The following is a 25,454-nucleotide window of genomic DNA, read 5'->3' on the forward strand; positions in this document are numbered from 1 at the left end:
CTGCCCCTCCCTCCAGGCTGTCTCGCTCCTCTCCTCCTTCTCCCATCTCTTCTTCCTCTGCCTAAAGATGTACAAAACACTCCTCGGGATAAACCCGGGCGCTCGGCTCCTCCCTGCCAGCCCCCGGCAGCAGCTCCCCCATTCATTTTCGCCCGTCGCCGGCCAAGTCCCTCCCCCTGCCTTAGCCCGGCCTCCGCTGCTCCCCGCCCGGAGACCGCGGGACTTGGACTTCCCTCTCCATTCGCCAGCCGCCTCGCTCCCGGTCCCCGCCGCTGCGAACTGATCTGGAGCGGGGGGGGGGGGGGAGGAGGTGGAGGAGGAGGAGGAGGAAGAGGAGGAGGAGAGCGCAGGCGAACCCAAGAACCGCGGGGAGAGAGCCCGAGGCACGGGGAGTAGCGACCGCCTTCCGGAGCTGGGATTCATGCCTGTCCTCGGGACTAGCGAAGGGGACTTTACGGCTGAGTATGAGCCAGGCTGCTAGGAGCCAGGTACCCCCACGCCTGCAGTCCTCGCGCCGTCCCCGGTATGCGAGCTGGACGCAGGGCTCTCCCAAGTTCCCACCGAACCGAATAAAAAGCGTCAGCCCGCAGCTCTTCGCCAAAGACGGACATTGACTCCAGGTAAGCGAGGCGACGCCGGGCGCAGCGCCCCTGCAGCCCCGCTGCCCTTGGAGCCGGCTGGACCGCAGCCCGGAGAGCCCAGCCGGGGAGCCCCTGCTCGGGCTTCCCCTCCCCCTCCAAGCACCCTCGGCCCGGCTTCGGAGGACCCGAGTCTCTGGAACTTGGGCTCCTAGGGTTAAATGCGGGTTTAGTAAGTGGCGTGTGTGCCCTCGCACGCTCTTGACGAGTGCACGGTGCTGGGAACTTGAGGTGGTGGTAGAGTGTCTATGTGTGTGCGTTCTCGCTGGCTTTGATGTGTGTGTGTGTGTGTGTGTGTGTGTGTGTGTGTAGGGGAAGAGGTGAAGAGAGGTCCTATAACCTACTTTCATCTCACGATGTATGTATGTGTGTGTGTGCGCGCATATGTGCGTACGTGTGTGTTTGTATGTGTGTCTTTTTAACTAGATCTCTTCAACATGCTCAGAATGAAATGAGATCCTTACTAGAGGATCACGTAGCCATTGGAAAACCTGCTGTGGACTTCCTCTTCGGTCTCTGGGCTTGGGTTTGGGGGGAAGATGTTGGGAATAGGGATTGTATCTTATCGAGTCCAATGTTGGTACCTTTGAAGAAACATTTCTCCAAATGAAGAATTCGTGCAGCACACTTGGTCCCCGCCGTTTAAAATGAAAGAGATATGTCCAAACCCCAGAGCAAAGGAGACCCTCCTGCCCCTTTAAATTTCACACTGGGCAAATTCCAGGATTCTGATGGGAATTTGGAGACACTGGGCACGGGGTGAGTGAGAGAGGGAGGAGGAAGTCAGCGATCTCCTTCTCTCCTCTGGATCTTGGCAGTTCTGGGTAGAGAAACAGCAGCCTCACAGCACCTCCTGCTTCTGGGCTTTGGGTGAGGGTCTGAGCAAGTTAGCATGGACACGCTCGGGGCAGGATAAAGCATCCTGGGACTGCTCCTCCCTCACAGCTGCACAGGATACCAGAGAAAATGCCATTTAGGAGAAGCTTTGTAGATGTGGACACAGCCTTCCTTTCCCATCATAGGCAGACTTGGGAAGCCCCCAGAGAATCACTTCCAAAACTGTCCTCCTCCATGGCTCCACGAAGTTAGGAGGATACTGGGAAAAAACCGTGAGGTGGTGATGGTGGTGTGTCCTAAGAGAGGCGTACAGTTTTCAAAGGTCTGCGAGTAGGGAACCCATACCAGAATGTGTTGAGAGGTGATTTAAACTACTGTCTGGTTTGCATTTCACATTTCATGCTTAGCTCTAAATTATTACCCAGGGCAAGGGTGCTTGGAAGGATCTCAATTAAGGACACAGTTTGTATTAAGACTCTCCTTTCTAATTCCTCCACCTTTTAGGAGTTTCCATAGCGTAGTGCCTTGGCCACCCTAAGCAGGTACTGTTGGGCTCTGGCTCTGGGGCCAGCCATTGATTTGATTCCCAGCTGCCTTTTAAAGGCTTGCATGCCCTGCTCAGCAAAAAATGCTGAGTTTTACTGCTGTTAGCATGGCTTCCAGACTCGGCAGCTGTTACTTTCTCAAGGTAAGCAGCAGCTGTTTGGCTTGTAAGCAGCGAAGCTAGAAGACACTGCTGGGATGGTGGGTTGCAGTGTCTTGAAAGGACTGCTGAAAAGGCCTCTTGGGAAAGAAAAATTTAAGAATATATGTGCTTTAAAATTATATATATGTATGTCTTCTGAGGAGAGATGAAAGCAAATGACTGTTTGCAGGAACCTGCCCTGGCGGGTGGGTGACTGTTCTGCCTGCAGGCACATGCAGACATACCATTCTCTCTGGCTATAGACTGCTCTTTCAGGTTGAAACCTTCACAGGACCATAGGCAGAAAGTCGGCTTCAAAAATCTAAGGTTAGATCACAGCTTCCTAGTTAATTTGGGGGCGGTGGGTTGAAGGCAGAGGAGGAGCTCCAATGTTGGGAACTGATTTCATTTCCCCTCTTTTGCAATATAGCAGATTGAAGCTGGAAGGAATATTAAAGAGCAAACAAAACAATCAGCACTCTCTGGCCCAGAGAGGGGATGAAAATTTCCAAACATTTTGTAGCAAATATGTGGCATGCCCAGGACTAGAACTCAAGTTGCCTGTCAGCCATACCCATAATCCATCACCCTACTCAGGGAACTCAGGGACTATGTACTATCTACTCCTGTCTCCCCGTTATGCACCCCCCCACCCCAAGACAATTGCTTGTCTTTCCTCATCAAACGTCACATTTAAGACCTCCATAGGGAAACAACCTTTAAGAAAAAGGGCCTCAGTCACTCTTGCGGTTATACCCATGCGCTTGTGTGGGCGTGCATGCACACACACACACACACACAGAAGGAATTGGGAAAGGGAGAGATAGAATATAGATTCTTTTTCAGGTAATTATACATGCACAGGGACTTAAGACTTACGTGATAGACCTCAGCAGAGCATTTGAACTGTCTTGGACTCCTTAAGTGGAAAACTTTGCTTTCTACAGAGCAAAGTGCATATTTTACAACCTGCAAATACTTCAGGCAAATTAGTTTCTTTTTATGTTAATTAAAATCTCATCTCTATACATGAATGTTTACAGGGACATGAGCATATGTAAACATGTGTAAGCATACATGCACAAATGCATGTGTACACATATGTGCACAAATGGGACCACATTCCTTAAAAAGAGTAATTGTAACCTCTGTATCAAATTCTGTTTCCTCATATGAAATCATGGTTTTTAATAGAATTGGGGTTCATTACTCCAGGGAAAGGGAAATATAAAGCTCTTTGAAACACAGACTCTTTAAAAAGTGGAATCAGACTTGTTCAAAAGAGTGCTCCCATTCTCTTTAAGTGCTCTTTCTGGGGTACAGGCAAGTACTGAGACATCTGAAGGTTTTAGGCCCATCAGCAATCAAATATGCCTTTTTCCAAATGCAGGCTTTTTTGGGCCTGGATAGGATTTTAGCTCCCAGAAGGGGGAGCTGTGACTCCATTTCAATTGAGGAGAAATAACTGAGCTTCCAAATCTGCTGTAGGACCCCCATGGAGTTCAGAAGGTCCAGCTCAGGCTGCAAAGAATGTATTTGGAACCTCACAGGTGGGGATGGCAAAAATGCTTCCCGTTCAATTCAAGTAGAACATCTCTTTCTCGTGCTTTCCAGAGAGTTTGTGTTACTGGCTCAAAAGTCCTCTGTTTCTGTGAACAGGTCTCTGCTCAAAAGGCCATTCAGTTGTGTGACAGTATATTTTCTGATTTGCCTCTGCTTTTCCCCTCCCTATTCCTTAAATGACAGACATTATCAGTACATGTCATCTAACCAGGCTCCTAAGGTTAGACCTATCCCTTTCCTGTCCCTACTTCCCCTTTACAAAATTCCACCACTTAATAAATTACTGAGTGAACTATTACTTAGCATATAAGTAATAATGTGCAGGTCAGGTGAAGAGATGAATCATCCAGTATAATTTTTCAAACAGTTATACCCATTGTTTTGCATTTTAGTTCTTAATTATGAAGGACAATAGATACCTTTATCATGCTTTCTCTATTTCCCACCCACTTTTATTTTGTAAGATCCTACTCGTATTTTAAGATCCAGCTCTAATAACCCTTCCAAGACACCTTCTCAAGACCTTGTTCTGGAAATAACCTGTATCGATATAATATCTTTCGAATCAATTTACCTTCTGTGCCTACTTGCCCTGTTGTGTAGCTCCATGGGGATAGGTCTCTTATTTCATTATGTTCTTCAGGAACATTTTTTGAAATCCCTGGCAACTGACACATAGTCATCTCTCTATCATTGTTTGCATTTGTCTGTCATGTACAGTTTCAACAGCACCTGTCATTTCTTCTGCTTCTTTTGTCTCTTACACTTTCTCTCAGATATTTGTTTCATTTTCACTCAAAGCAATGGAATTATGTCTTCAATATAATTCCACTGGTACAGTGTAGGGATCCCAAGCATGATGCAAACAGTTAGACTGATATTCTACTTGGAAGTGGACATTGAACCGGCAGTTCCTCAGGATCTTTAGTTTTATTCTATTTTAATCTCCCTTGCTGCTTAGTGAGACAGATTCTCCTTCTGAGCAGAAGAGGAAAGTGAAGCCCATGCCATTTAGCTTGTCCAAGGTCACATAGGCAGGAGAGCAAGAACTTGAACCTAAGTTCTCCCTGTTTGAGCCTCTTTGCTCTTCCACTGCACAATGAGATCTACTTGTTCCATGGATGCCAAACATAGCTGAGGCATATTATATTTTTTATTTTTTGCTATTTTATTTTATTTTTTAAATTTTTTAAAATTTTTATTAACATTTTCCATGATTATAAAAATATATCCCATGGTAATTCCCCCCTCCCCCCCCCCACACTTTCCCCTTTGAAATTCCATTCTCCATCATATTACCTCCCCATCTTAATCATTGTACTTACATATATACAATATCAACCTATTAAGTATCCTCTTCCCTTCCTTTCTCTCCCCTTTATATCTCCTTTTTAACTTACTGGCCTCTGCTACTAAGTATTTTCCTTCTCACGCAGAAGCCCAATCATCTGTAGCTAGCTAGGATCCACATATGAGAGAGAACATGTGGCACTTGGCTTTCTGGGCCTGGGTTATGAGGCATATTATTAATGCTGAAATTGATGGTACAAAGGTGTCGTGGAATTATTGAATTAATAAAACCACACTATTTTCTTAGAGAAATTTCCCTGAAGAAACCTCTCAAGATTTTTTTAATGACTAACCCTTTTTCTGTGGTCAGAAATCAGAAATGATTTAGGTACTGTACATGACACATACAGTTTGTTTTAGTACTATTAGTGATTTCAGTACCACACAAGCCAGAATGTTTTATTTGAAGACATTTGTAAGATATTTTCTTATTTTTAGCCTAAATCTGCCTTCTAGCTATGTCTCTGGAATCACACAAAAAATTCTCTCCTAGTTATCAAGCCTTTACATATTATGCAAGTATAATCTCATCACTGTAATTATTCTCTTCTTGAGTACAAGGGCCCACCTCCACAACTCTGATTCCTTTGGCATTCATTTTGAGGATCTATATCATAGAGGATAAATGTCTATGAACATTCGGCAGGTCATCCCACTTGGATGGCTTAGAAGCAACAAAGGCTGAGGTGAGGGGACCTGAAATTAGATGAAGATTTTTTTAAAAAGCATTTATTCATTCAGTTTGTCAGTAAATATTTATTGAATATCCATCATTTGGCAGGCATTCCTCTAGGATAATACTATTAAATAGAACTTTTTGAGACAGTTCACTGTGCTAATATGATAGCTACTAACTACGTGTGAGGACTGAAAGTTAAATATACTTAGCACTCCTGGTGATCCGAGTTTTTGATTTAGTATATGTGTGTTGATTACTTACTTCAGTAAGTAATATCTATACATGAATTAGTGAATGGTCCAAACCTAGACATGAGGAATGTAGCATAAACTTTTTTCACTACAGCTTGTGCTTACTGGGCAGAGGTTGGGGGAGCACAGATGCCCAAAAAATAAGTAATCAAATAGACAGAAAGCAATTTGATTTATATTAAATTTAACACAAATAATTAGGGAACCTATGCTAGAAAGAAATTTGAATATACAGTGTAACTTTAGATAGTATTAAAAAAAGCCATTACTAAGGAAGGAACATTGAGGTGGAGATTTAAATAGAAAGAAATACGCCCTGTGCTCATGTGGGATGAAGGATATTAGAGATAGAAAGAAAAAGAAAGGTAGAGTCATGACACACAGAAGGTTAAAATGTTTAAGGATAAAATAAAATTCAGTGTAGCTGAAGTTTTTGAATGAGCATAAAGATGTGAGATGAGGAAGAAAGACAGATAGAGGCCAGACTTCAAGTGCCTTGTTGAATGGAGTTAAAGGTCTTGATATGTCTCCTTTGACATCTCCCTAGCTTTAGTTTGGAGGCCCTTATCATGTACTCTTGAGATTTTAACATGTCAATTTTTTTCTCATCTGGAGTTTACTACAATATTCTAGAAATCTATAAATCTAAAAGGAGAAGCAAACAACAACAGGTAATTGAAGTGAAATCTAGTGGAAATTGGTAAGAAAAAAATGGCACCAGTTTCAATCTTCAATTATTTGTCCTGTATCCTTTCATGAAAGACCTTGAACAAAGTGATTTGGGATACACTGCTGAACCCTGATAAGTGCTGGAAATCTAATAGATGATATCTTAAAATCCACAAGTATCATTCATAATGAAATTATAATTATCACTTTAGAGTTTCATAGAGTTTTGAGGAAAAGGAGGACTGCAGGGAGAAACATGAATGGAGACAGCAATAAGGATAATGGCAGGTACTGCAAGGTCTTGGTGACCATTTTACATGCTTTTTATTTACAAATTTCATATTGTAAGAGCACCTGGCCGTAAGGCTTCTGACTCAGGCCCTACCAGTGGGTAACAAGACTTGTGACGTGCCTACCTACCTTTTTCACTCCTTTGCTTTGCCTTTTGTATATTTATAAGGGCCACACTGTGGCTTGTCTCATGGAAGAGGTACTGGTAGGCTCTGTAGAAATGCTGTGTGACAGAATTTTTGTGAAAGCAGAGTGAAACCCATACTTGGTATGCATGCTTCATCAGCAGATGTAGCCATCCTCTCAAAGATGCACAATTCTTGAAAGAAGTTGTACCTCACTGTACACTTTGTGAGTCAAGACAGGGTGACTGAATGGGATAGATGGTGATCCTGCCTCACTGGTATGACTCTTAATATCAAAGCCATTAAGTGTTAACATAAAACCCACTATCCTCCTGGAACACAGCGACCCAAAAAGACTGTCTACAAATCCATAGACAGTCCTTGATACTGAGGGGCAAAGAAGACAATTAAGAAAATAATGAGGCCAAGGAAAAGTGAAATTAATTTTTTTTCCATGAGAGTGAAGGGGATATTTGTTTCCCTGGGGAACCATCTTTTGGAGATTGCAGGTGGCCTTGAGGAGAACAGACTGAATAAGGCTGGGTGTGTGGATGTGAAGAGTGGGAAGTTAGCAGACTTGCCTGCTACCTACACATAGGAATGGGTCTGATGAAGGCATGTAATCTATCATTCCGTTCCTATGGAATGCAGGGCTGATTGCAACTATGTTGGCACCAACTGGGGAATAGCTAAGCAACTGTATTCCCTTAAGGGTGGAAGGTGGATTCATAAGGCAGTAATAAAAGCAAGTTGCAGTCATTTTATCTGGTAAACTGTAAAGGTTGGGACAGCAGGACTTCAAGTAAATGACCCACCTTAAAGCTAGAATCATTTGTATGGGTTAACCTAATACAGGCCCCAAAGAGTTTCTGACATTCATAGCCTCTGCCAATGAACCAGTGAGAACCTCTATGAAAAAGAATAAATTCTGGGGATAATATGGAATAGCCAGCATGAAGAATATTAACTGATTTAGAGGGAAGAAGGGCACATGTCCAGGAGATGACTACATTCTAGAGTACCCACCCTTCTAAGAGGTGAGGGTACAAGTCTCCATTCAACGAATTAGAAATCTTTAAAACTAGAGGAAATACTAATGAGTTTTGGTTTATGTCTCAACATAAGCCAAGAGGAACATTTTGAGAACTGTGATGGGACAGCATTAAACAAGTACCTTGCTGTACCATACTGGGTGAACTAAATTTCTCACGGCATTTGATGAGATCTGAGTTTACAGGCACATTATATGGAAAGGACTTACAAGGAGCCTTGCTGGTACTATATAAATATCTGCACAGGCACAACTGCCATTATAAAAAGGAAAATCAGCACTTTGGTATGGTGAGGAGTATAGGAAAATGATTGAAAAATAGATTGCCTGGCATGGGTTGGTAATAACGGTTTTGCTACTGGCACACATTTGGAGACCTGACTCTTTCAGATGAAGTGGTCCTCGTCAAATGCCATTTTCAGAGACAGGCAAGGCTGGGAAAGGCTGAGAGGGGTCATAAAGAATTTTATTCTGAGTGCATATCAACGGGACAGCAGCATTCAAAGTCCAGTGAAGCCTTACAAATGATTTCTGAAAATATTAGCAGGTCAGTCACAGTTTTGCTTGTCTTTTCCTTTCTTTCTTGACTGTAGGAAACATACATTTCTACAGGGCATGGGATCTGTACCTGCAATCTGCAGCATTAGTTGAAATGCCACTATTTTAAAACCATTCCTGAAATTGGGCCAATGTATATGAAGCATGTCACATATTCTTATGCTATGATAATACTTGGTACTTGATAGATTACTTGTTGGGTATTCTCTCTCTCTCTCCATATATATATATATATATATATATATATATATATATATATGCGTGTGTGTGTGTGTGTGTGTGTGTGTGTGTGTGTGTGTGTGTAATCCCTCTATCTACAGATAAGAAAACTAGGGCACAGAGCAGTCATGCTACCTGTCTAAAGCCACATAACTGGAGTCAGTGGTGTGCTATGAAGGATTTGGATTCATTTCTGACTGGAAAGCATAGTGACTGAAAACTGAGTATTACTCTGATTACCTGTACTTCTCCTTAAGAACTGTCTGACCTTGGCCAGATAACCTGTCCCCATGTTGCTTTCTTTATCTGTCAAATGAGAATAACAGTAGCTACTCCGTGTGTGGAAGTGAAATGGGAATTTAATGAGCTTATACAGTGAGTGTTTCAGATCACTGGCATATCATTGCAGCTATGTAGCATTAATTGTCATTGCTCTTATTATGGCTGCACCCTGTTGTATCAGATTGAGTGTAGTCTATCCTCGAACTGGAATTATCATACATGAAAGAGATCACTTTTAGGTTTGAGGCATGACCTTGCAAAGGACCTTTCACAATCATTGTGACCAACCATCCCCATCTTCCCACCGCACAGCATAGCACCGTGACAGCAGTCATTGTAGGAGAGACTGAGCAAGTAGAGAAAGACACAGAATGTGCAGAATTACTAAGCCAGGCTTTTAAGATCTCTGCATTTCCATGGTTCAGAAAGCAGATGTCGACAGAAGGTTATCTACCATCAAAGTTGAAAGTCATTTTCCACATAGTCAGGTTTAATTTTGTCTCATTTTTGCTGTTTCTTACTTTACATGTAGAACCTTTGCCCCTTAAGATCAAACAGTACCTGAGTTGGCCCAAGACCCCAATACCCTTCATTGCCTCTTTTGGTACCTCTTCACTTGATTTTCTAACCTATTAGGCCACTGTATCCACCAGATTCACATCAGAGACTGAGTGATTAGCAGCTGGTTGGATGATATAAGGACTCTGCATTTTTTAAATAGTTTTATTTATGCGAGAAAGAGCTGCGGGGGGGTGGGTGAGAGAATGGGCACTCCGGAGCCTTTTATTTCTGTAAGCATATTCAAAGTGCATGTGTCACTTAGGGCATCTGGTTTCATGTGGGTGCTGGGGAATCAAAGTCAGGCTGGCAGGCTTTGCAAACAAGTGCCTTTAACTGCTGAGCCACCATCTCCCCTGCCTGTTCTGTGGACTCTGTATTTTCATCCTCATGATTCACTTTTGTATCATCATTGACAATTTTTTTTATCAAATGCTTGCATGTATTGACATATTTTATCCCAATTAATCTTTATCATACTACTCAATTTGCAATTATTTTTTATTTTTTAAATTTTTGTTTTTTATTATTTTTACTTATTTATTTGAGAGTGACAGACAGAGATAGAGGCAGATAGAGAGAGAGAGAGAATGGGCATGCCAGGGCCTCCAGCCACTGCAGACAAACTCCAGATGCATGCGCCCCCTTGTGCATCTGGGTAATGTGGGTCCTGGGGAATTGAGTGCTTAACCGCTAAGCCATCTCTCCAGCCCTCAATTTGCAATTATTTTAACCAATTTCCCCATGGGGACATTGTATCTCAGAGGTTAAAAGATCCACTGTTTTTTAATAAAGGCGGCAGCATCAGATCTTAAGTCCATGTTTGTCATGAACATGATATGTAATGCTCTTTTACTAAATTGCTGTCCATCCTTCTACTAGCTTAAGGGAGTGTTTAGTCCTCTCAGCAGCGTGGTGGCTTCTGAAGGTAAAGTTTGATGATTAAACTGGATAGCTGTTGTCCTGGGAGTGGGTCAGTCTTTCAATTCTTCAGCTGTTGTATCACACAGGCTTTGCCCTTAGTTCTGACCTTCCTTATTCTTGAATGAGGAAAGGCATCTCTTTTATATATTTCAGGATATGATATAAAGGGTACCGCTGGAAGGAGGCGTCTTCAACTTCCTTAGCAATCTGCATTTTAGTTCTCTCCTTTTTCTGTTAGTATCATGAATATCTTCCACTCTTCCTGTGCATTTTGGCTGACAACTTCATAGCCTCTTAAAATAGTAATTTGGCTTCACAATGCATCTGCAGAAAGCCTTAGCTTAGCCTGTTTATTTGTACCTTTAAGTTGTAGAAGTTCAAATTCTGCTGAGACCAGGGCCAACAGTTATAGAAAAAGTTGCTTCCTAACTGTAAGCCAGAGCCAAATGGCAAGATCCTAATTTTAATGGGAATAGTAACTCAAAACCTACCTCTGAGAGCAGCATCACTTTTAAAAGCAGCTCAGGAAATAGGGTGCAAATTGCAAGCATTTGGACAGGCAGATGTTGTAAGAAAATGTATATATTTTGAGTGTCTTTCTGCCTGTTTATATCTCTTCACTGAGGCACACACACACACTCATATGTATAAAGAAGGAAGGTATTGAATATAGTTGAGAATAGGGAAGATACTGTTCTTTTTATGAAGCTTCGTGAGTCCTATATTTTCATTTTAAAGTCTAAGAAAGAATACCAATTTTGCTTATTATGCACTTATTCTGCACCAGACATTGTTCTAGGAGCTTTGAAAATGAGAGTGAGCAAAAGTGACCATGACTCTAACCCTGTCTTGGAATTAAGGGAGAAGATATTGTATAAATAAGTAAAAATGTATATGTGTGTGTGTGGGGGGTGATAAGAGTCATGGAGAAAATAAAAGAAGGTTAGAGAAGAAGGCAAGTCGGATAGATGGTATGGTGGGAAATATGGTTTGCGAAGATGGGAAAAGGAAACCTTCACAGAGATGTCGACTTGGGAGCAGAGTTTGGTGAGAGAGCAGGAAGAGAGCCAGGGACAAAAACAGGGAAAGAACACTCTAGGGAGAGAAAGCTAAAAACAGTTAACTAGGTGGTGTACACGTGCTCAGGCAGTGTAAGGAGACCAGAGACCAGTGTGACCACTAAAGTGAGCCATGGACCATGAGGGGAGATATTATCAGGACAGCAGGAATTCTTTCTCTCTCCTGTTCCATATCTCTTCTGTCTCCCCTTTGTCTTTCTCTAGTGGAAGTTATTTGTCTCTCCCTATCTTAAAAACAAAAAATTAGTCCATGAGCAAGCATAAGGACCTACTTCAAAAATTAAAAACAAATAATCAAAAATTGTAACTGTCTGGATAGAAATTGGCCTCAATATTCAAGACCTCGAAGTGCCTAGCAATACTTACACATGACCCTTATGATAGGAGAAAAAGATGATGACATCAAATTAAAAGAGAGACTAATGGAGAGAGGGAGGGGATATGACAGAGAGCAGAGTTATGAAAGGGAGAGTGGAGTAAGGGAGGGAAATACCATGTTTTGTTGTCTGTAAATATAGAAGTTGTCAATGAAAATATAGATATATATAAAAGAAATAGAAAAAAGAAAAGAAAAAAATGTGTAAATGCTTCTAATTTTTATTTTATTTTATTTTTTTCAAGGTAGGGTCTCACTCTAGCTCAGGCTGGCCTGTAATTCACTATGTAGTCTCAGGCTGGTCTCAAGCTCATACTGATCTTCTTGCCCCTGCCTGCTGAGTGCCTGGCCTAAATGCTTCTATTTTTAAGACACAGCCCAATTTAAGAAGTCTTTGTGGGGGAGAATGAAAAGTAGAATAAAAGCAAGTCCATGTGATGGACAACCCTAGGGATCTCAATGATGATATTTGAGGATCACCTTTATATGTTCGAAGGCACAGTGATGATAGAAAGTATTGTCTTTGTATCATTAAATGGGCTAATAGCAGGATCTTCCCTTACAGCACTAAACAAAATGTCTCGTATATATTCAGTACTCCGTAAATGGCACTTAAGGCATTTTCCCAATCTTAGTGTGCTGTTAAAGAAATATGAAAATACTAAACCTCAGAGACAGCATGGTTGCTTAATAGGATGCACACATTTCAGAGCAGCTATCTTTGGTAATGGATTATGAATGAATTTATTTTTTCCTTGATACTTACATGTATTTCCTAATATTCTATAATGAATGCACATTACATGGGCAATCAACACGTTAATTAGTAGGATGAGTGGGGTCAGTGAGCAACTCATGGTGAGAAGAACTTATAAAGAGAAGCATAAGTATGGTTTTCTTCACTTTTTGCATACACATGTATGTTGTGTGTGCATATAAATATGGATGATTTTATGAGTACAAATATGTGTGTGTGTGAAATACTGAGGTGGAAATTGGCTGCCTTCCTCAGTCACTCTCCATCTTATTTTTGAGATAGAATCCCTTACTGAACCTGCAGACTTCTCACTTGGCTATAGCAGATAGGTAATAAGCCCCATGGTTCTCTTGTGTCTGTTTCCCCAGCACAGGGATTATAGGCATACACTGTAACATTTGGACTTTATGTGAGTAGAGGGCATCCAGACTCTTGTCCTCTTGCTTGCACAACATGCACTTTCCCCAGTGAGACACCTTCTCAGCCCATTTATTATACTTTTGTGGGATTTGAATAAGATATTCCAAACCATTAAAGCATCTCTTTAAATCAACTTTAATTATTTTATTTTCTGCCATGGGTTTCTGAAGTTTCACTTCAAGGTTGAGCCACTCTGTTGAGCCCTTTGCAAACCAAACATGACTTAGGCACATGCTGAGGTTTTGGGGGGAAGAGAAGGCCGTTGTCCCTCTCCCACCACAAAACATGACATATATCTGCTACTAGCAGATGAAATGCACTTAAGAAAATGTGTGCCATATGTAAGACAGACTTAGAGAAATGGTATGCTTACAGATGAAGTCTTGAGACTGAAAACATGTTCATCTCAAGTTATTAAAGCAGGATCTGGGCAAGGAGGGTAAAGCTGAACATGGGCCTGGAAAACTGTGGTCTCAAGTTCTGTTTATCTTCATCACAGAATCTTAGAATGTCAGAGCTAAGCTAGAAAGAGTCTTATAGTCTAGTGTAGCCATTCCTGTCTTTGACAGATAAAGTAGCCAAGACTTTATCAATGGAAACTATATTAGCATGGGTCATATTCTTTCTTAGTAAAGTCTCCAAATCTAGAATTCTAGACTCCTGACATTTCCCAAGTTGTTATCCTGTCTCAGTATTTCCATATCATTTTCCATGGTACACTAGTTTCATGAGGACAGTGTGGTGCAATAAATTTTAGAGAGGCTTCATGATTTATTCCCTTCTTGGTTATCATTATACATATATAAGCATAATTATGACTGATGAGTCCTGTAATAAAGCCAGATTTGTTGGTTGGTTTGTTTGTTTTTCGAGGTGGGGTTTCATTCTAGCTCAGGCTGACCTGGAATTCATGATGTAGTCTCAGGGTGGCCTTAAACTCAACAGCAATCCTCCAACCTCCCCTCCCAAGTGCTGGGATTAAAGGTGTGCACCAGAACACCTATATATATATATGAGAGAAAGAGAATGAAAGAGAGAATTGGCACTCCAGGGCCTCCAGCCACTGCAATTGAACTCCAGACATGTGCACCACTTGTGCGATGTGTGACCTTGTGTGCATGTGTCACCTTTTGTGTCTGGCTTATACAGGATCTGGGGAGTTGAACATGTGTCCTTAAGCTTCTCAGGCAAGCTAAGCCATCTCTCCAGCCCCAAAGAGAGAGTTTTTAAATTAGCTTTAATGTTAATGACTTTCTCAAAATTATTTGACCTAGCAATTTCAACTTTCTATTTCCTTTCTTCCTTTATTCTGCCTTTATTAGCCAGACTTCCTGCTGTGCTTTTTTCTCCCTTCTTTCCCATCCTTTTATCTCCACGTTTATAATTTCATTTTATTGTTGCTATGTTCCTAACCTTTTATTTTTCTAAAACATTTTTGAGAAACTCCAATATTTCAGACTATGGAAAATATTCAAAGAGTAGGGATAGTTTTATGATATGAAGCAACTGATAGTCTGATGGGAAGACATATGTGTGGCCTGAGAAAATGCAGAGTAGCTGATGTTGGAGCTGGTGCTGATGTTGGAGCAGGCATACATAGCATAAAGAGGAGCATAGAGGAGCACTGTTTCTGCAGCCTAGGGCGTTTCAGAGCCAGTTGAATAAATGAAGAAAGACATTCCAGATGGAGAGTGGAAGAGGAGTTTTTTCATGTGTCTAGAGAGCATCCTATGAGAGGAGAATAGAAAGATAACATAAAGGAAGTTGGAGGTCGTATAAGGCTTCAGGACTTAACATATATGTATATCTCAGTAGACAGTTGTTAATGACCATTAAGACATTCGTTGAGTCAATTAGATTTGGGACTGAAAAAGATAAGGTGCATAGATGGGGAAGAGAAAAGGAAGCATCTTGGTGGCTCTTGTGGTGTCGTGTTCACAGTACAGAGGCCACATAGAAGTTACCTTTCCAGACTAGGACAGTGACTGAGAAATGTGCAAATTGAAGAAGCATGAGACTGGTGGGACAAAGGGAAGGGAGGGGTTAAAGAAAGTTTCTTCCAAGGTTGAGCTAGACCTAGGCCTGCTCTCTCTGAACAGTTCTTCCAGAAACAGCAGGGTCTCAATTATCTCACTGTGGGCTGTGAAATTCTAAAAAAAATTCTCAAAACAAAATTAACTTTAATTTGCTTTAATTGAAAAATAAACACATGCCATGTACAGCACTCTCCAGATGAGAACAAAAGGCTCAAAAAAATGAAATGAACAGTTGGGTGTGGAAGACCAGTAATGGATAAATTAAGATGGGAATTGGTATTGATTGAGAAAATACATTTAGAGTTAAATTGGGAAGCAGAAATCAAAGGCCTCTGTCCTGTCCAAGCAGTGGTTTTCTTAATGTTTATGTTGTTGGTGTTATTATTATTATTATTATTATTATTATTAAGAACATTGTAAAGCAGCTGTGAATTTTGGAAAGCTATGCAGTGGGAGTTAGCTATTTGATCATTTTTCTGTCCATTTAATTAAGGTACCTTTGATAAAGCAATACTTCTTAGCCTCAGGGTCTTCATCTTTACATAAAAAAAAAAACATATATCACAGGATTTCTAGGAGGGTTGAGTAATTAATGTCCATGGGAGTTCTAAACTACCTAAGTGATGATGGAGCTGCATATAGAGAGGAAAAAACAGAAGAAGGTTAGAAGGAAATGGCACAGAGAGGAGAAGAGAGCTACAATGAGTTCAGTTGGCTCCCTCAATCTCAATATTTATTAGGAAGTAGATTTTACACTTGGCTTTTGTGCTCAATGCTGAGGATTAAAGAAGAAGGAGAAGAACCAGCTGACTCTGTCTCCATGGTTCCTATGTTCTAGAAATAAATATTTTCAGTCTTTTGGCCACAAAATGGGGTTAAATATCAATATGAGGCAGAAGGAGGTGTCTCTTTACCCAGTCCTCTGAGTACAGCTACAGTGACCCTGATTTTGGCTCCTCCTACCTCAGAGAGATACATGGTGGCAACCTCATTTTCACCTGGAGATGTGAGGTTGAGTTGTGAATTGAACTTGACATAGTAACTCTAAGTGTCAGATTTTTATAATATTGGCATCTTAGAATCATAGTGGTAGAATTTTAGTAGCTATCAAACCTTTTAAATCAGAATAATAAAAATTCAAGAGTCAGAGTCTCATAGACTCATAGAAAAGAATATTTGTGGAATATAAAAGTCTAATCTTTATACCATCAATTTTAAGTTACAGAATTTTGACAGATTTTTTTTGTTCTCTGGTATACCTTCTTTCTCAATGCAGGTAAAATACTAACATAGAAAATTGAAAATGTAAACATTCGTACATGAATATACTTACAAAAAAATGTCAACGAACACCTGTTATGCAGTTACACTGATGGCAAAACTAGTGGTACTCAAAAGGTGGAGATAAGGGGAGCTTGTGGATATGATAACATGTCTTGGCAAGGTGGTTGACTTTATTGGCACCTAAGACACATGCATGTCTGTAGGATTCTAGGAAAGGGTTTGCAAAACTGGACATCTTATGCATTATGTTTTCTTTTCCCTGAATGCTCCCCCTCATGTGCACATGTAAACTACTATTGATACATGTCTGTGTGTTTCCTTTGAAGCTTTGGCTTGTACCATTTAGACATTTTAAGACTTTGGCATCCATTTAATATGAGCCATTCATTTTCCAGATCACATATTCTCTCACAAGTCTTCATATGCAGTGGTACATTTCCTATGTATGCATGGCATGGTGTGATGTGTGCTGTTTATGTACATGAGCTGATATGTATGTCTCATCTGCACATTTGCAGAGGCCAGTGGAGAATGCTAGGTGTTCTCCTTGTTTTGCTCTTATTGTTTCCTTGAGGCAGTCTCTCACTGAACTGAGAGTTGTTACTTTCAGTCAAACTGGCTAACCAGCAAGTCCCGGTGTTTCTCTGCTCTTCACAGGGCTGGTGATACATGTATATGTAGCCATGCCCAGCTGTTTGCCTAGGTACTAAAGAATCAAACCTCAGGGTGATTGAGACATACCCTGACCTTCATGCATGCACCACAAACACTGTTACCTATTGAACCATCTCTGCAGCTTGCCAGTGGTGTATTATGACAGATGCAGGAAGAACCTGGCTTGTAGAAGGGTGTAAAATGAGTAAATCTCTATTTTATGATACCTGAGCTGTGTGTGTGTGTGTGTGTGTGTGTGTGTGTGTGCGCGCGCGCGCACGTGTGCATGTGCACACATACATGTGCACAAAAATACACTCATGAGTATGGTTTACAATGTAAGTTTAGCTGTTTTATATGTAAGTATTCAATTTATGTTTGAATGCACTTATTTATATGTGAATAAGCTTGTGTAGAGCTAAATGTTTTATCAGTATGTATGACATGTAAATTAATGTGGTTTTACAACTATGGAGCAGTTATTGCACTTTTTATTTGGATGATGTGGCAGTTAAATCCTTTAGAATTGAAGTGACCAGAGGTGATGTGTAAAATAGAGCTCACATATTTGAGTGTAGCTGCATATATATGTGTGTATCTGTGTCTGGATTCAAGTGTGAAGAATGTTCATGCATATGTGGGACATTCTGTCCTTCTAAGTGTGCAAGTGTGCACTTGTTAATGTCTATGCATTTATATGTATGCCAATATGTTTGTATTAAATCTCTCTCCCTCTTTATCTATCTATCTATCTGTCTATCCATCCATCCATCCATCCATCCATTCATACATACATACATATACACTAAACATTAACTCTGCAAAGCAAATATATGTTACTAGCTTTGAGGATCAGATAACAGTGAACTGTGTAAGGTATGCAAGAAAATCGTCTAAGAGACACGGAATGTAACAGTTTAACATATATTTGTCCCCATTACTGATATAACTCTGCTTTTCAGGGATTCTATCCCAAGTTGTTAACTCCCAAGAACTAGTTTTGAGAGTATATGTATCCAAGACCAGTCTTACTGACTGGATCAAATCTTCCTGGATAGTGCTCTGACATGAATGCTTTGTGGAAGTTCCCCTAGTAGTTTGGAAGTATGCACCTGTGACCAACAGCTATTACTCTGGCAGGTTTCGTTGACAGCAGAGGTGCCCACATGTGGATGAATGTCTCCACTTCTGTGTCATGCGATATTCTAGCACTCAGTGTCCCCTGAGAATTTTTTACTAAGTCCTTGGTCAGGGCTCCAAATCATTTTTATAGCACTCTGGTATGACTTTGGGTATCATATCAGGTGATCTCAAGACAGCTGCTTGTGCTTACATGTCTGGATGCAATTGTAGACTTCAAGGATGGAAGCAAATGCCAGAGGGTGTTCACAGTACAGAAGCTTGAAAGAGTAAGAGAGAAAGAATTGAATTCTTAAAGTTTCCCAGGTTCACGAATTCAGGTTTTTCCTGCCCAGGAGGTTTCCCATCTATCCACTTCTTTTCACAGTTTTCTATGCAGGGGGTTTTTCTTGGCTAAGACCTGAGCCCACATAAATTTTGTGCAGTCTGACATCCAGCCAAGCCACATAAGCATTTTGTATTCATTGCACTGATGTTTGGAGGGGCTGAAATAGAACTTTGATATTCTCCTTCACTTTTAATTAAAAAAAAAAAAGATTTAGGCCAACCCAAGGTTCCTGGTTCTATTTAACTGAGACTGGTTTTAATGGTTTCTGTGTTTTTATTATTGCAAATGTGATGCATCCATCTATCGTATTTGTAGTACTCCTCAGTTTCTGCTCCATCTGTTAAAGAGAAAACATTTGTAGAAATATCACAGCTTCTCTCCGAGGGCTGGAACCTCTATTTTAGCATCAAGTGCTATGCAGGAGTTGAGCCTAGGCATTGGTGAAATCAGAACATGGGTACAATCTATTTCCAATATGATTTTTATTATCAATTCCCCATGCTAATTGTGTCTCATGTCTCTAGCCAGGGCCACTACCTTCCCAGTCTGTGCCTGGGATCCTCTTGGAAAACCATATGTTGGTTCCTCTGTTTTCACTTCCAGTTTGAATGCAACTACAACACAATTGAACCATTAGTTCTGTTCTCATCTTTGCCTGTGCATTTTTTTTGAGGAGTTCCTACAGTAAGACATTCCAATAAGCTCATTAATTCTTAAGGGAAGGACTATATATTGGCATGGGGTGGGGTGCATTGTGAGACCTAGATTTAAGTCTTCTTATTGTTGTGCATTAGTTTGGAAACTTGCTCCGACTTTCTAAGTCTGAATTTTCCAAGAATGTCCCTGGAGGTTGTGAGGATCAAATGGTTTAATTTAAGTACAAATGCTATTTGAATTGTGAGGGGTTACACTTATATGATATATACCAGCCAAGGCATTCATTCACCAGTTCATATTGCTTTTTGTTTACGTATTAATTGATTGGTTATTCGTTAGAATAATACATTGCATTACATCTTGTTTTGTTATATAATACCAAGACAAATAAAGCAAATTAATGGCCTTCAAAATCCCACATGTGTGACAGAATAATGTTGATGTAATCCTTAGTAGCTGCAGTTTTCCTGTCTTGCAGGTCCTAGCGATTCTTAAGGAGGAAACGGATGGCTTTGGGTCAAATGTTAAAGGAGAAGGGGTTCCTAAATTCAGAATAATGATAACAGCTGACATGTCTCCATAGCTACAGAACTATACTCCATCTTACCAGAGGATTCAGTAATCATTCTCCTTGGTATTTACCCATAGTCACTGAAAATCTGTGTCTACATATGAAACTTGCACACAGAGATTTTAGCAGCCTTATTCATAACTGCAAAAACTTAGAGGCAAACAAGGTGCCTTAAGGATGTGACTAGATAAATAAATAGTAGTACATCTAGTTGATAGGGTATTATTCATAACTAAAAAGAAATGAGCTATTATAAGATGAATACACATAAGGAAATTTTAATGCATGTCACTAAATGAAATAAATCAGTTTGAAAAGGCTATATTCCATATGATTCCAACTATGTAATACTCTAGAAAAGATGAAACTGTGGACACAGAATTGCAATAAGTATCAGGGACTTAGGGGGAGGGAGGATGATTATATGGTACAGAGAGGGTTATATATATGGTGAAACTATGCTGTGTGATAGACCAGCATTAGATCCATGTCAGTATATATTTGTCCCACCCATTACCTGTGCATCACCCAGAATATTGTACCCTGATTTGACCTGTTGACTTTGGGCGATATTGATTGGTCTGTGGAGTCTCAGCAGTTGAAGAAATGTTAACTATGATGCAAAATGTTCACTGGTAGGGAAGGCTATGCAGGTCTACAAGATTTATGGGATACCTCTGTACTTTCATTTCTTGCTGTCCCTCTGAACTATCCTTTAAACAACAAAGAATATAACTTATTTTTTGTGATGGGGATAAGGTAAGAGAGGAAAGAATGCTTTGAGAGAAAAACAAGTGAAAAATGATATAGTGTTCAAACTGATCTGATTGGGGGCTCCCCAAAATATCTGAGGGAATCTAGCAAGCAAAGACAGAGGTATTGGGGAAAGGGTGGAGAGTGAAGTATGAGGAATAATGGGGTGAAGTGAAAACAGATCCTAGTTCTCATTAGAGGTGGAAGGGAGTCATTGATCCAGGAACAAACTCAACAATAAAGATAGCTACATGCCATCACACTCTTTCTTAGTGTCAGACACTGTTCACGGTCTCCACTCACTGTTTCATTGCACACACCCACACACAAGGACATTTTGAACAAGGTCAAGTTCTTACAGAAACTGGCATTAAAAGAAGTTGCTATTTTGCCTCTTAGATAGTCTCACAGCTTGAGATAGAGTCAGTTTTCTGCTTATTGTCTTCTCAGATTATCATTTTAAGAACATTTGTGTAGTTCTGGAAAAAGGTAGGAAGGGTTGGGGAGATATTGACTAAGTAACAGTTTATGCTTGCCCTTGAGGGAAGGAAAAATTCTCTTACTAGTACAAATAAAGGAGTCACTCTGGAGATAGTTTCTGACAGAATTCTGAGCCCTTCCAAGGATGTATTTTAGGGTAAGAGAGGGCACTTCCAAGAACGCCTATCTGGGTAACTTCCTGCTCTGCCTGGGAAGGAGATGGGTATCTCTAAGGGAGCTGAACCCTCTGACCCTTGCTAATTAACATCCTTCACATCGAATCTGGGAGGGTATGTAGAGATATCTAACATCTCTGGATAATGTCATGGAAGCTGCCTTCCTTCGCAGTTCTCTAAAGGTAGAACCCCAAAATGAAAAGGTCATAAAACAACTTATAACCTTTATTTTTTTCTTCCATAATTAGAAGCATTCTAAATTCCTCAAAGTGAAGCAAAAGTCAAAGAATCATAAACTCTGAGATCTAAAAGGTCGTTGAGGTGTTTTTTTTTTTTTTTTTTTTTTTTTTTTTACTTTTTCTTTCTTTTTTTTTTTTTTTCATTGCTGTAGTCTGCCTTTTAGGTTTTTCTTTCATCTGTGTACCTTTCTCTGATGACATCTTCTTGGGGCCAATCCTTGTACGTTGGTGATTCTCAAATGCTGCTTTAAGTGTTGGTGTTGAAATCTGAAGATTTCTTGTATTCTGAGATTGTCATCATCCTTAATATATCTTGGTAGTGAAAAATGTGCTTTCTGTTACAAAGTCCTAGTAATGTTGTTTAGTTAAATGTCCTTTCATAGGAAAATGAAATGTTGATAATTTCATGTTGCTCAGAATATTAGTTTTGCCAATCATACTGGCTCAAGGAACCCAGAAGGTTGAGTTGGTGCCATAGGTCATTCAGAAGATGGCTCACATTCCACAATTGATTAGATTTAGGATTCTAAGTATTAGGATGTCTTTGTGTATTACATTATCTTCTACCATACCTTGTGAATGTTTTTTCCATAGTTGATCATCATTGAAGATATAGTAAGTCAGTGAATCTCTAGTCAATCAAAACTGCAGTACTTTTTTTTTTTATGTTCATACCTATTTGGTGTGGAAAAGCATGCATATAAATTTCAACTTTCACTCTGGTAGGAAGTTTATAGTGAAGGCTTCAGAGGTAGTTTAACTCTTTTGCCTAGTGTTTGGGTTCTGCAGTCAGCATGTCTGGATGTGAGCCAGGTATCTTTCTAACTTTGTATGTACTTCAAGCAGATATGGGGTTAGATATTGCCTCATAGTCCTAGTCTGCTAGGACTATAACTAAAGCCTTATTTGAGTTTTCCTGGGTTGACTCATGGAGTGGTTATTGAGCAGGGCCCAGCATAAAGTAGGTGCTTGACCCGGCCAGCAGGGAGTTGAACAAGGACCCGAGGGGAAATTAACCTGGATGAGAGACAAGAGACACAAAGACCGTGGCTCCTGACAGGTGCTCAGTAAATCTTAACTCTCCTCATTAAGGCTGCACATCAGAAATGGTGGAATAAGGAGTTCTGGTTGACTTGAATCAGAAGAACTGGGTTCAACTTTCTCTTTGGCCCCTTACTACTGTTGTGAACTTGAAGGAACCACTTATCCTTCATGTGTTAAACAAAATTTGGAATTAACAGAAAGACTTTTGAGAAAGTGAATGTATGTAGGATGGAGACATTGTAAAAGCTTCCATGAAAATGAATCTTAAAAAAAAAAAAGAAATGAATAGTATAGACAATGAACTGTATGACCAAAAGTGTGAAATCAGCTGTAGAAAAGATCAGGCACTAACTATATTCCCCTTCAGGAATGTTCTTTAAAGAACTATGAGTACGATCATTGCTTGTTTTCTTTTTGGATGAGAGGCATGACGCTATTGTAGCTGACAGGGATTCATTTAAAAGGGAGCCATGCTCACCACTATGCCATCAACTCCCATGATAGGACATTCTTTTGAATGAAGACTCCAGAAATAGAACTCACCTTCTCCCCCAGGAAGTCACTACTCTGATGAAGACCTTCTTATCACAAAAAGAGTTTATGAAAAGATGAAGCTGAAGTTGACATAGAATTAAATGAATTTAAAGTGTTAGAATAAAGTTGTTCAGAATCTGGAATTGTTATCAAAGATGTTTAAGGTAGGATCAATCTGGGAAGGGATTTGGCATGACGTGAATGGAATCAGATGTGCATGTGTGTGCATATGAATATTCAAAGAGACAGGGGTTGTGGGTGCTTCTGGCTCTCAGAATTTGCTTATTGGAAAGGATTAAGCTGCCATCTGGCTACTACCTGCATTCAGGAAGCAGCATGAATCCTTGCTGGTTTTCTGAAGATTTCAACAATGTCTTTATCTTCATGCACAGAAGAACTGAGTGCTGAATGCTGATGTTATGCAAGGGAGCTAGGTGATCATGTTTGGGGTCAGGAAGTCTGAGGCACTACTTTAACATGTGCTGCTGAAATAAATACAAACAATAAAACACAGTATTTACATTTAAGGAGCTTAGAATCTGGTGAAAGATTAATGTTAACTGAGTATGAGAATATTTGCTTATGTATTTGTATACATAGTCCAAATAGTAATATATTTGTTGACCACTTATCATGGATAAGACACTGCAACATTACACTGAAACATCTTATATGCACTATCTCAGTGCTTTTTTCTACCCTCTGTAATAGGAAGAATACATTTATTATCCACACTTTAAATTAGGAAGTAGATTCAGGGACTATTACTTGAGGAAACTAAAAGAAACTAAACTGAGAGTTCTCTGACTCCAACCCCATCCTCTCAGCTTCTTTCCCTTTGTCTCATCTCCCAATCGCACTGTAGGGGTTCTGGAGGCAAAAGCCACTAATGGTTGTGATCAGGAGTGGAGTTAAAGCAGGAAAAAAAATACTTAAGCTAAGTACTACAGAGCTGGTATATTCAAGAAGAGGACACCTGAGGAAAAACATTTCAGTCTGTGAGAACATGTGCAGACGGTGGAGGTCCTAACAGTCACACACTTTCGGTAAGAATAATTAGCTCTGAGTAGGTGAGTTGGGAACAGCCAGGGAGTTGGGGACATTTCAGTGCCTCTGAATAGCATAGCCTCAGGAAGATAACAGCATCTCAGATTTCAGTATCTGTCAAGGATCACTTCACAGGGACTGAGTGAGGGAGGAATGATTCACTGACCTGATTAGGAAACACCCTACAGAAATGGAGATAAAGAAGGAGGAATCAGGTATTCAGTGTAGAAAGGTGAGCTTCCAGATTTATGAACTCCTTTGGGGGTGAGGTGGCTTTCACACTGGGTGCTGCTGTCATTCAGGGGGAGCCAACAACTTGGATAAGTACATTAGTAAAGATAAATGTAAATGCAGTAAGTGTGGTCATGTGAGTGGGTGAGTGGGGAGAAGAGCTGCCGGTGCTGGGCCGGGAATGGATCCATGAAGTTCAGGGTTTATGACTTGAAGAATATGACCCATATAGCCAGCTTTCTCTTACTGATGTGTTTTTAATCGGATGTTCTTCTGAAATTCACCCTTCGCTGACTCCATATCTCATTCCCTGGAGGCACTGCGGAGCAATCTGTTTGCATCCGCGCTTATACAGCTACGGTTCTTCTCCCGTCACACCTCGCAGGTCGCATCTTGGACACAGCACAACAGCCAAAGTACCGGTGTGCTGAATGACCTGGAGGAAGCTCGGCTTTGCACTGTGTCTTAAGAACAAATGGAGGCACTCAGCAAACACTTCCTGTGTTCTGTGCACTCTGTCCACTGCTTTACCAATGTTAGTCCATGTGACAGGAAAGAGCCCAGTGTATTTTACTGGTGTCTATAAAATGGGTGATGGCAGATATGTAAACTGAGGAAAAGAAATAAAACAGCTTGCCCAGGACAAATAGTTAATGACACACATAGGATATTTTCTTTGTGTGTACACAGGGTGGAACTCAGGGTCTTGTACATATATTCGAGGGAATTACTCTACTAATGGCTACACCTGCAACCTACAAATATGGGATTTGAAATCAGGATTATATCAGTTCCCAAGCCTTGTGCTTAATTTGTGTGGTATATTGCTAGCTTGGTGTTGTGCCTGGATTTTCCCCATAAGTGTAGGTAGGGGTCAGCTGGGGCAGAGTTTTTATAGTAGTTTTATCTTAGGAACAGGAAGGAAAGTAATATCTAGCCATCACAAACACCATTGAGTTAATTTTGTT

At 40.4% G+C, this 25,454-nt stretch overlaps 1 protein-coding gene across 1 annotated transcript in view; it reads left to right on the forward strand.

Moving 5' to 3' along the window:
- Nucleotides 1–218: 218 nt before the first annotated feature.
- Brinp1 (BMP/retinoic acid inducible neural specific 1) overlaps nucleotides 219–25,454 on the forward strand; it is a 199,711-nt gene continuing 174,475 nt past the window's right edge. Inside the window, exon 1 of the mRNA XM_045142268.1 lies at nucleotides 219–620. The gene's annotated coding sequence lies outside the window, so the exon portion shown is untranslated. The remainder of the gene's footprint in view (nucleotides 621–25,454) is intronic.

Source organism: Jaculus jaculus, chromosome 1, assembly GCF_020740685.1.
Source record: "Jaculus jaculus isolate mJacJac1 chromosome 1, mJacJac1.mat.Y.cur, whole genome shotgun sequence".
Classification (NCBI taxonomy): domain Eukaryota; kingdom Metazoa; phylum Chordata; class Mammalia; order Rodentia; family Dipodidae; genus Jaculus; species Jaculus jaculus.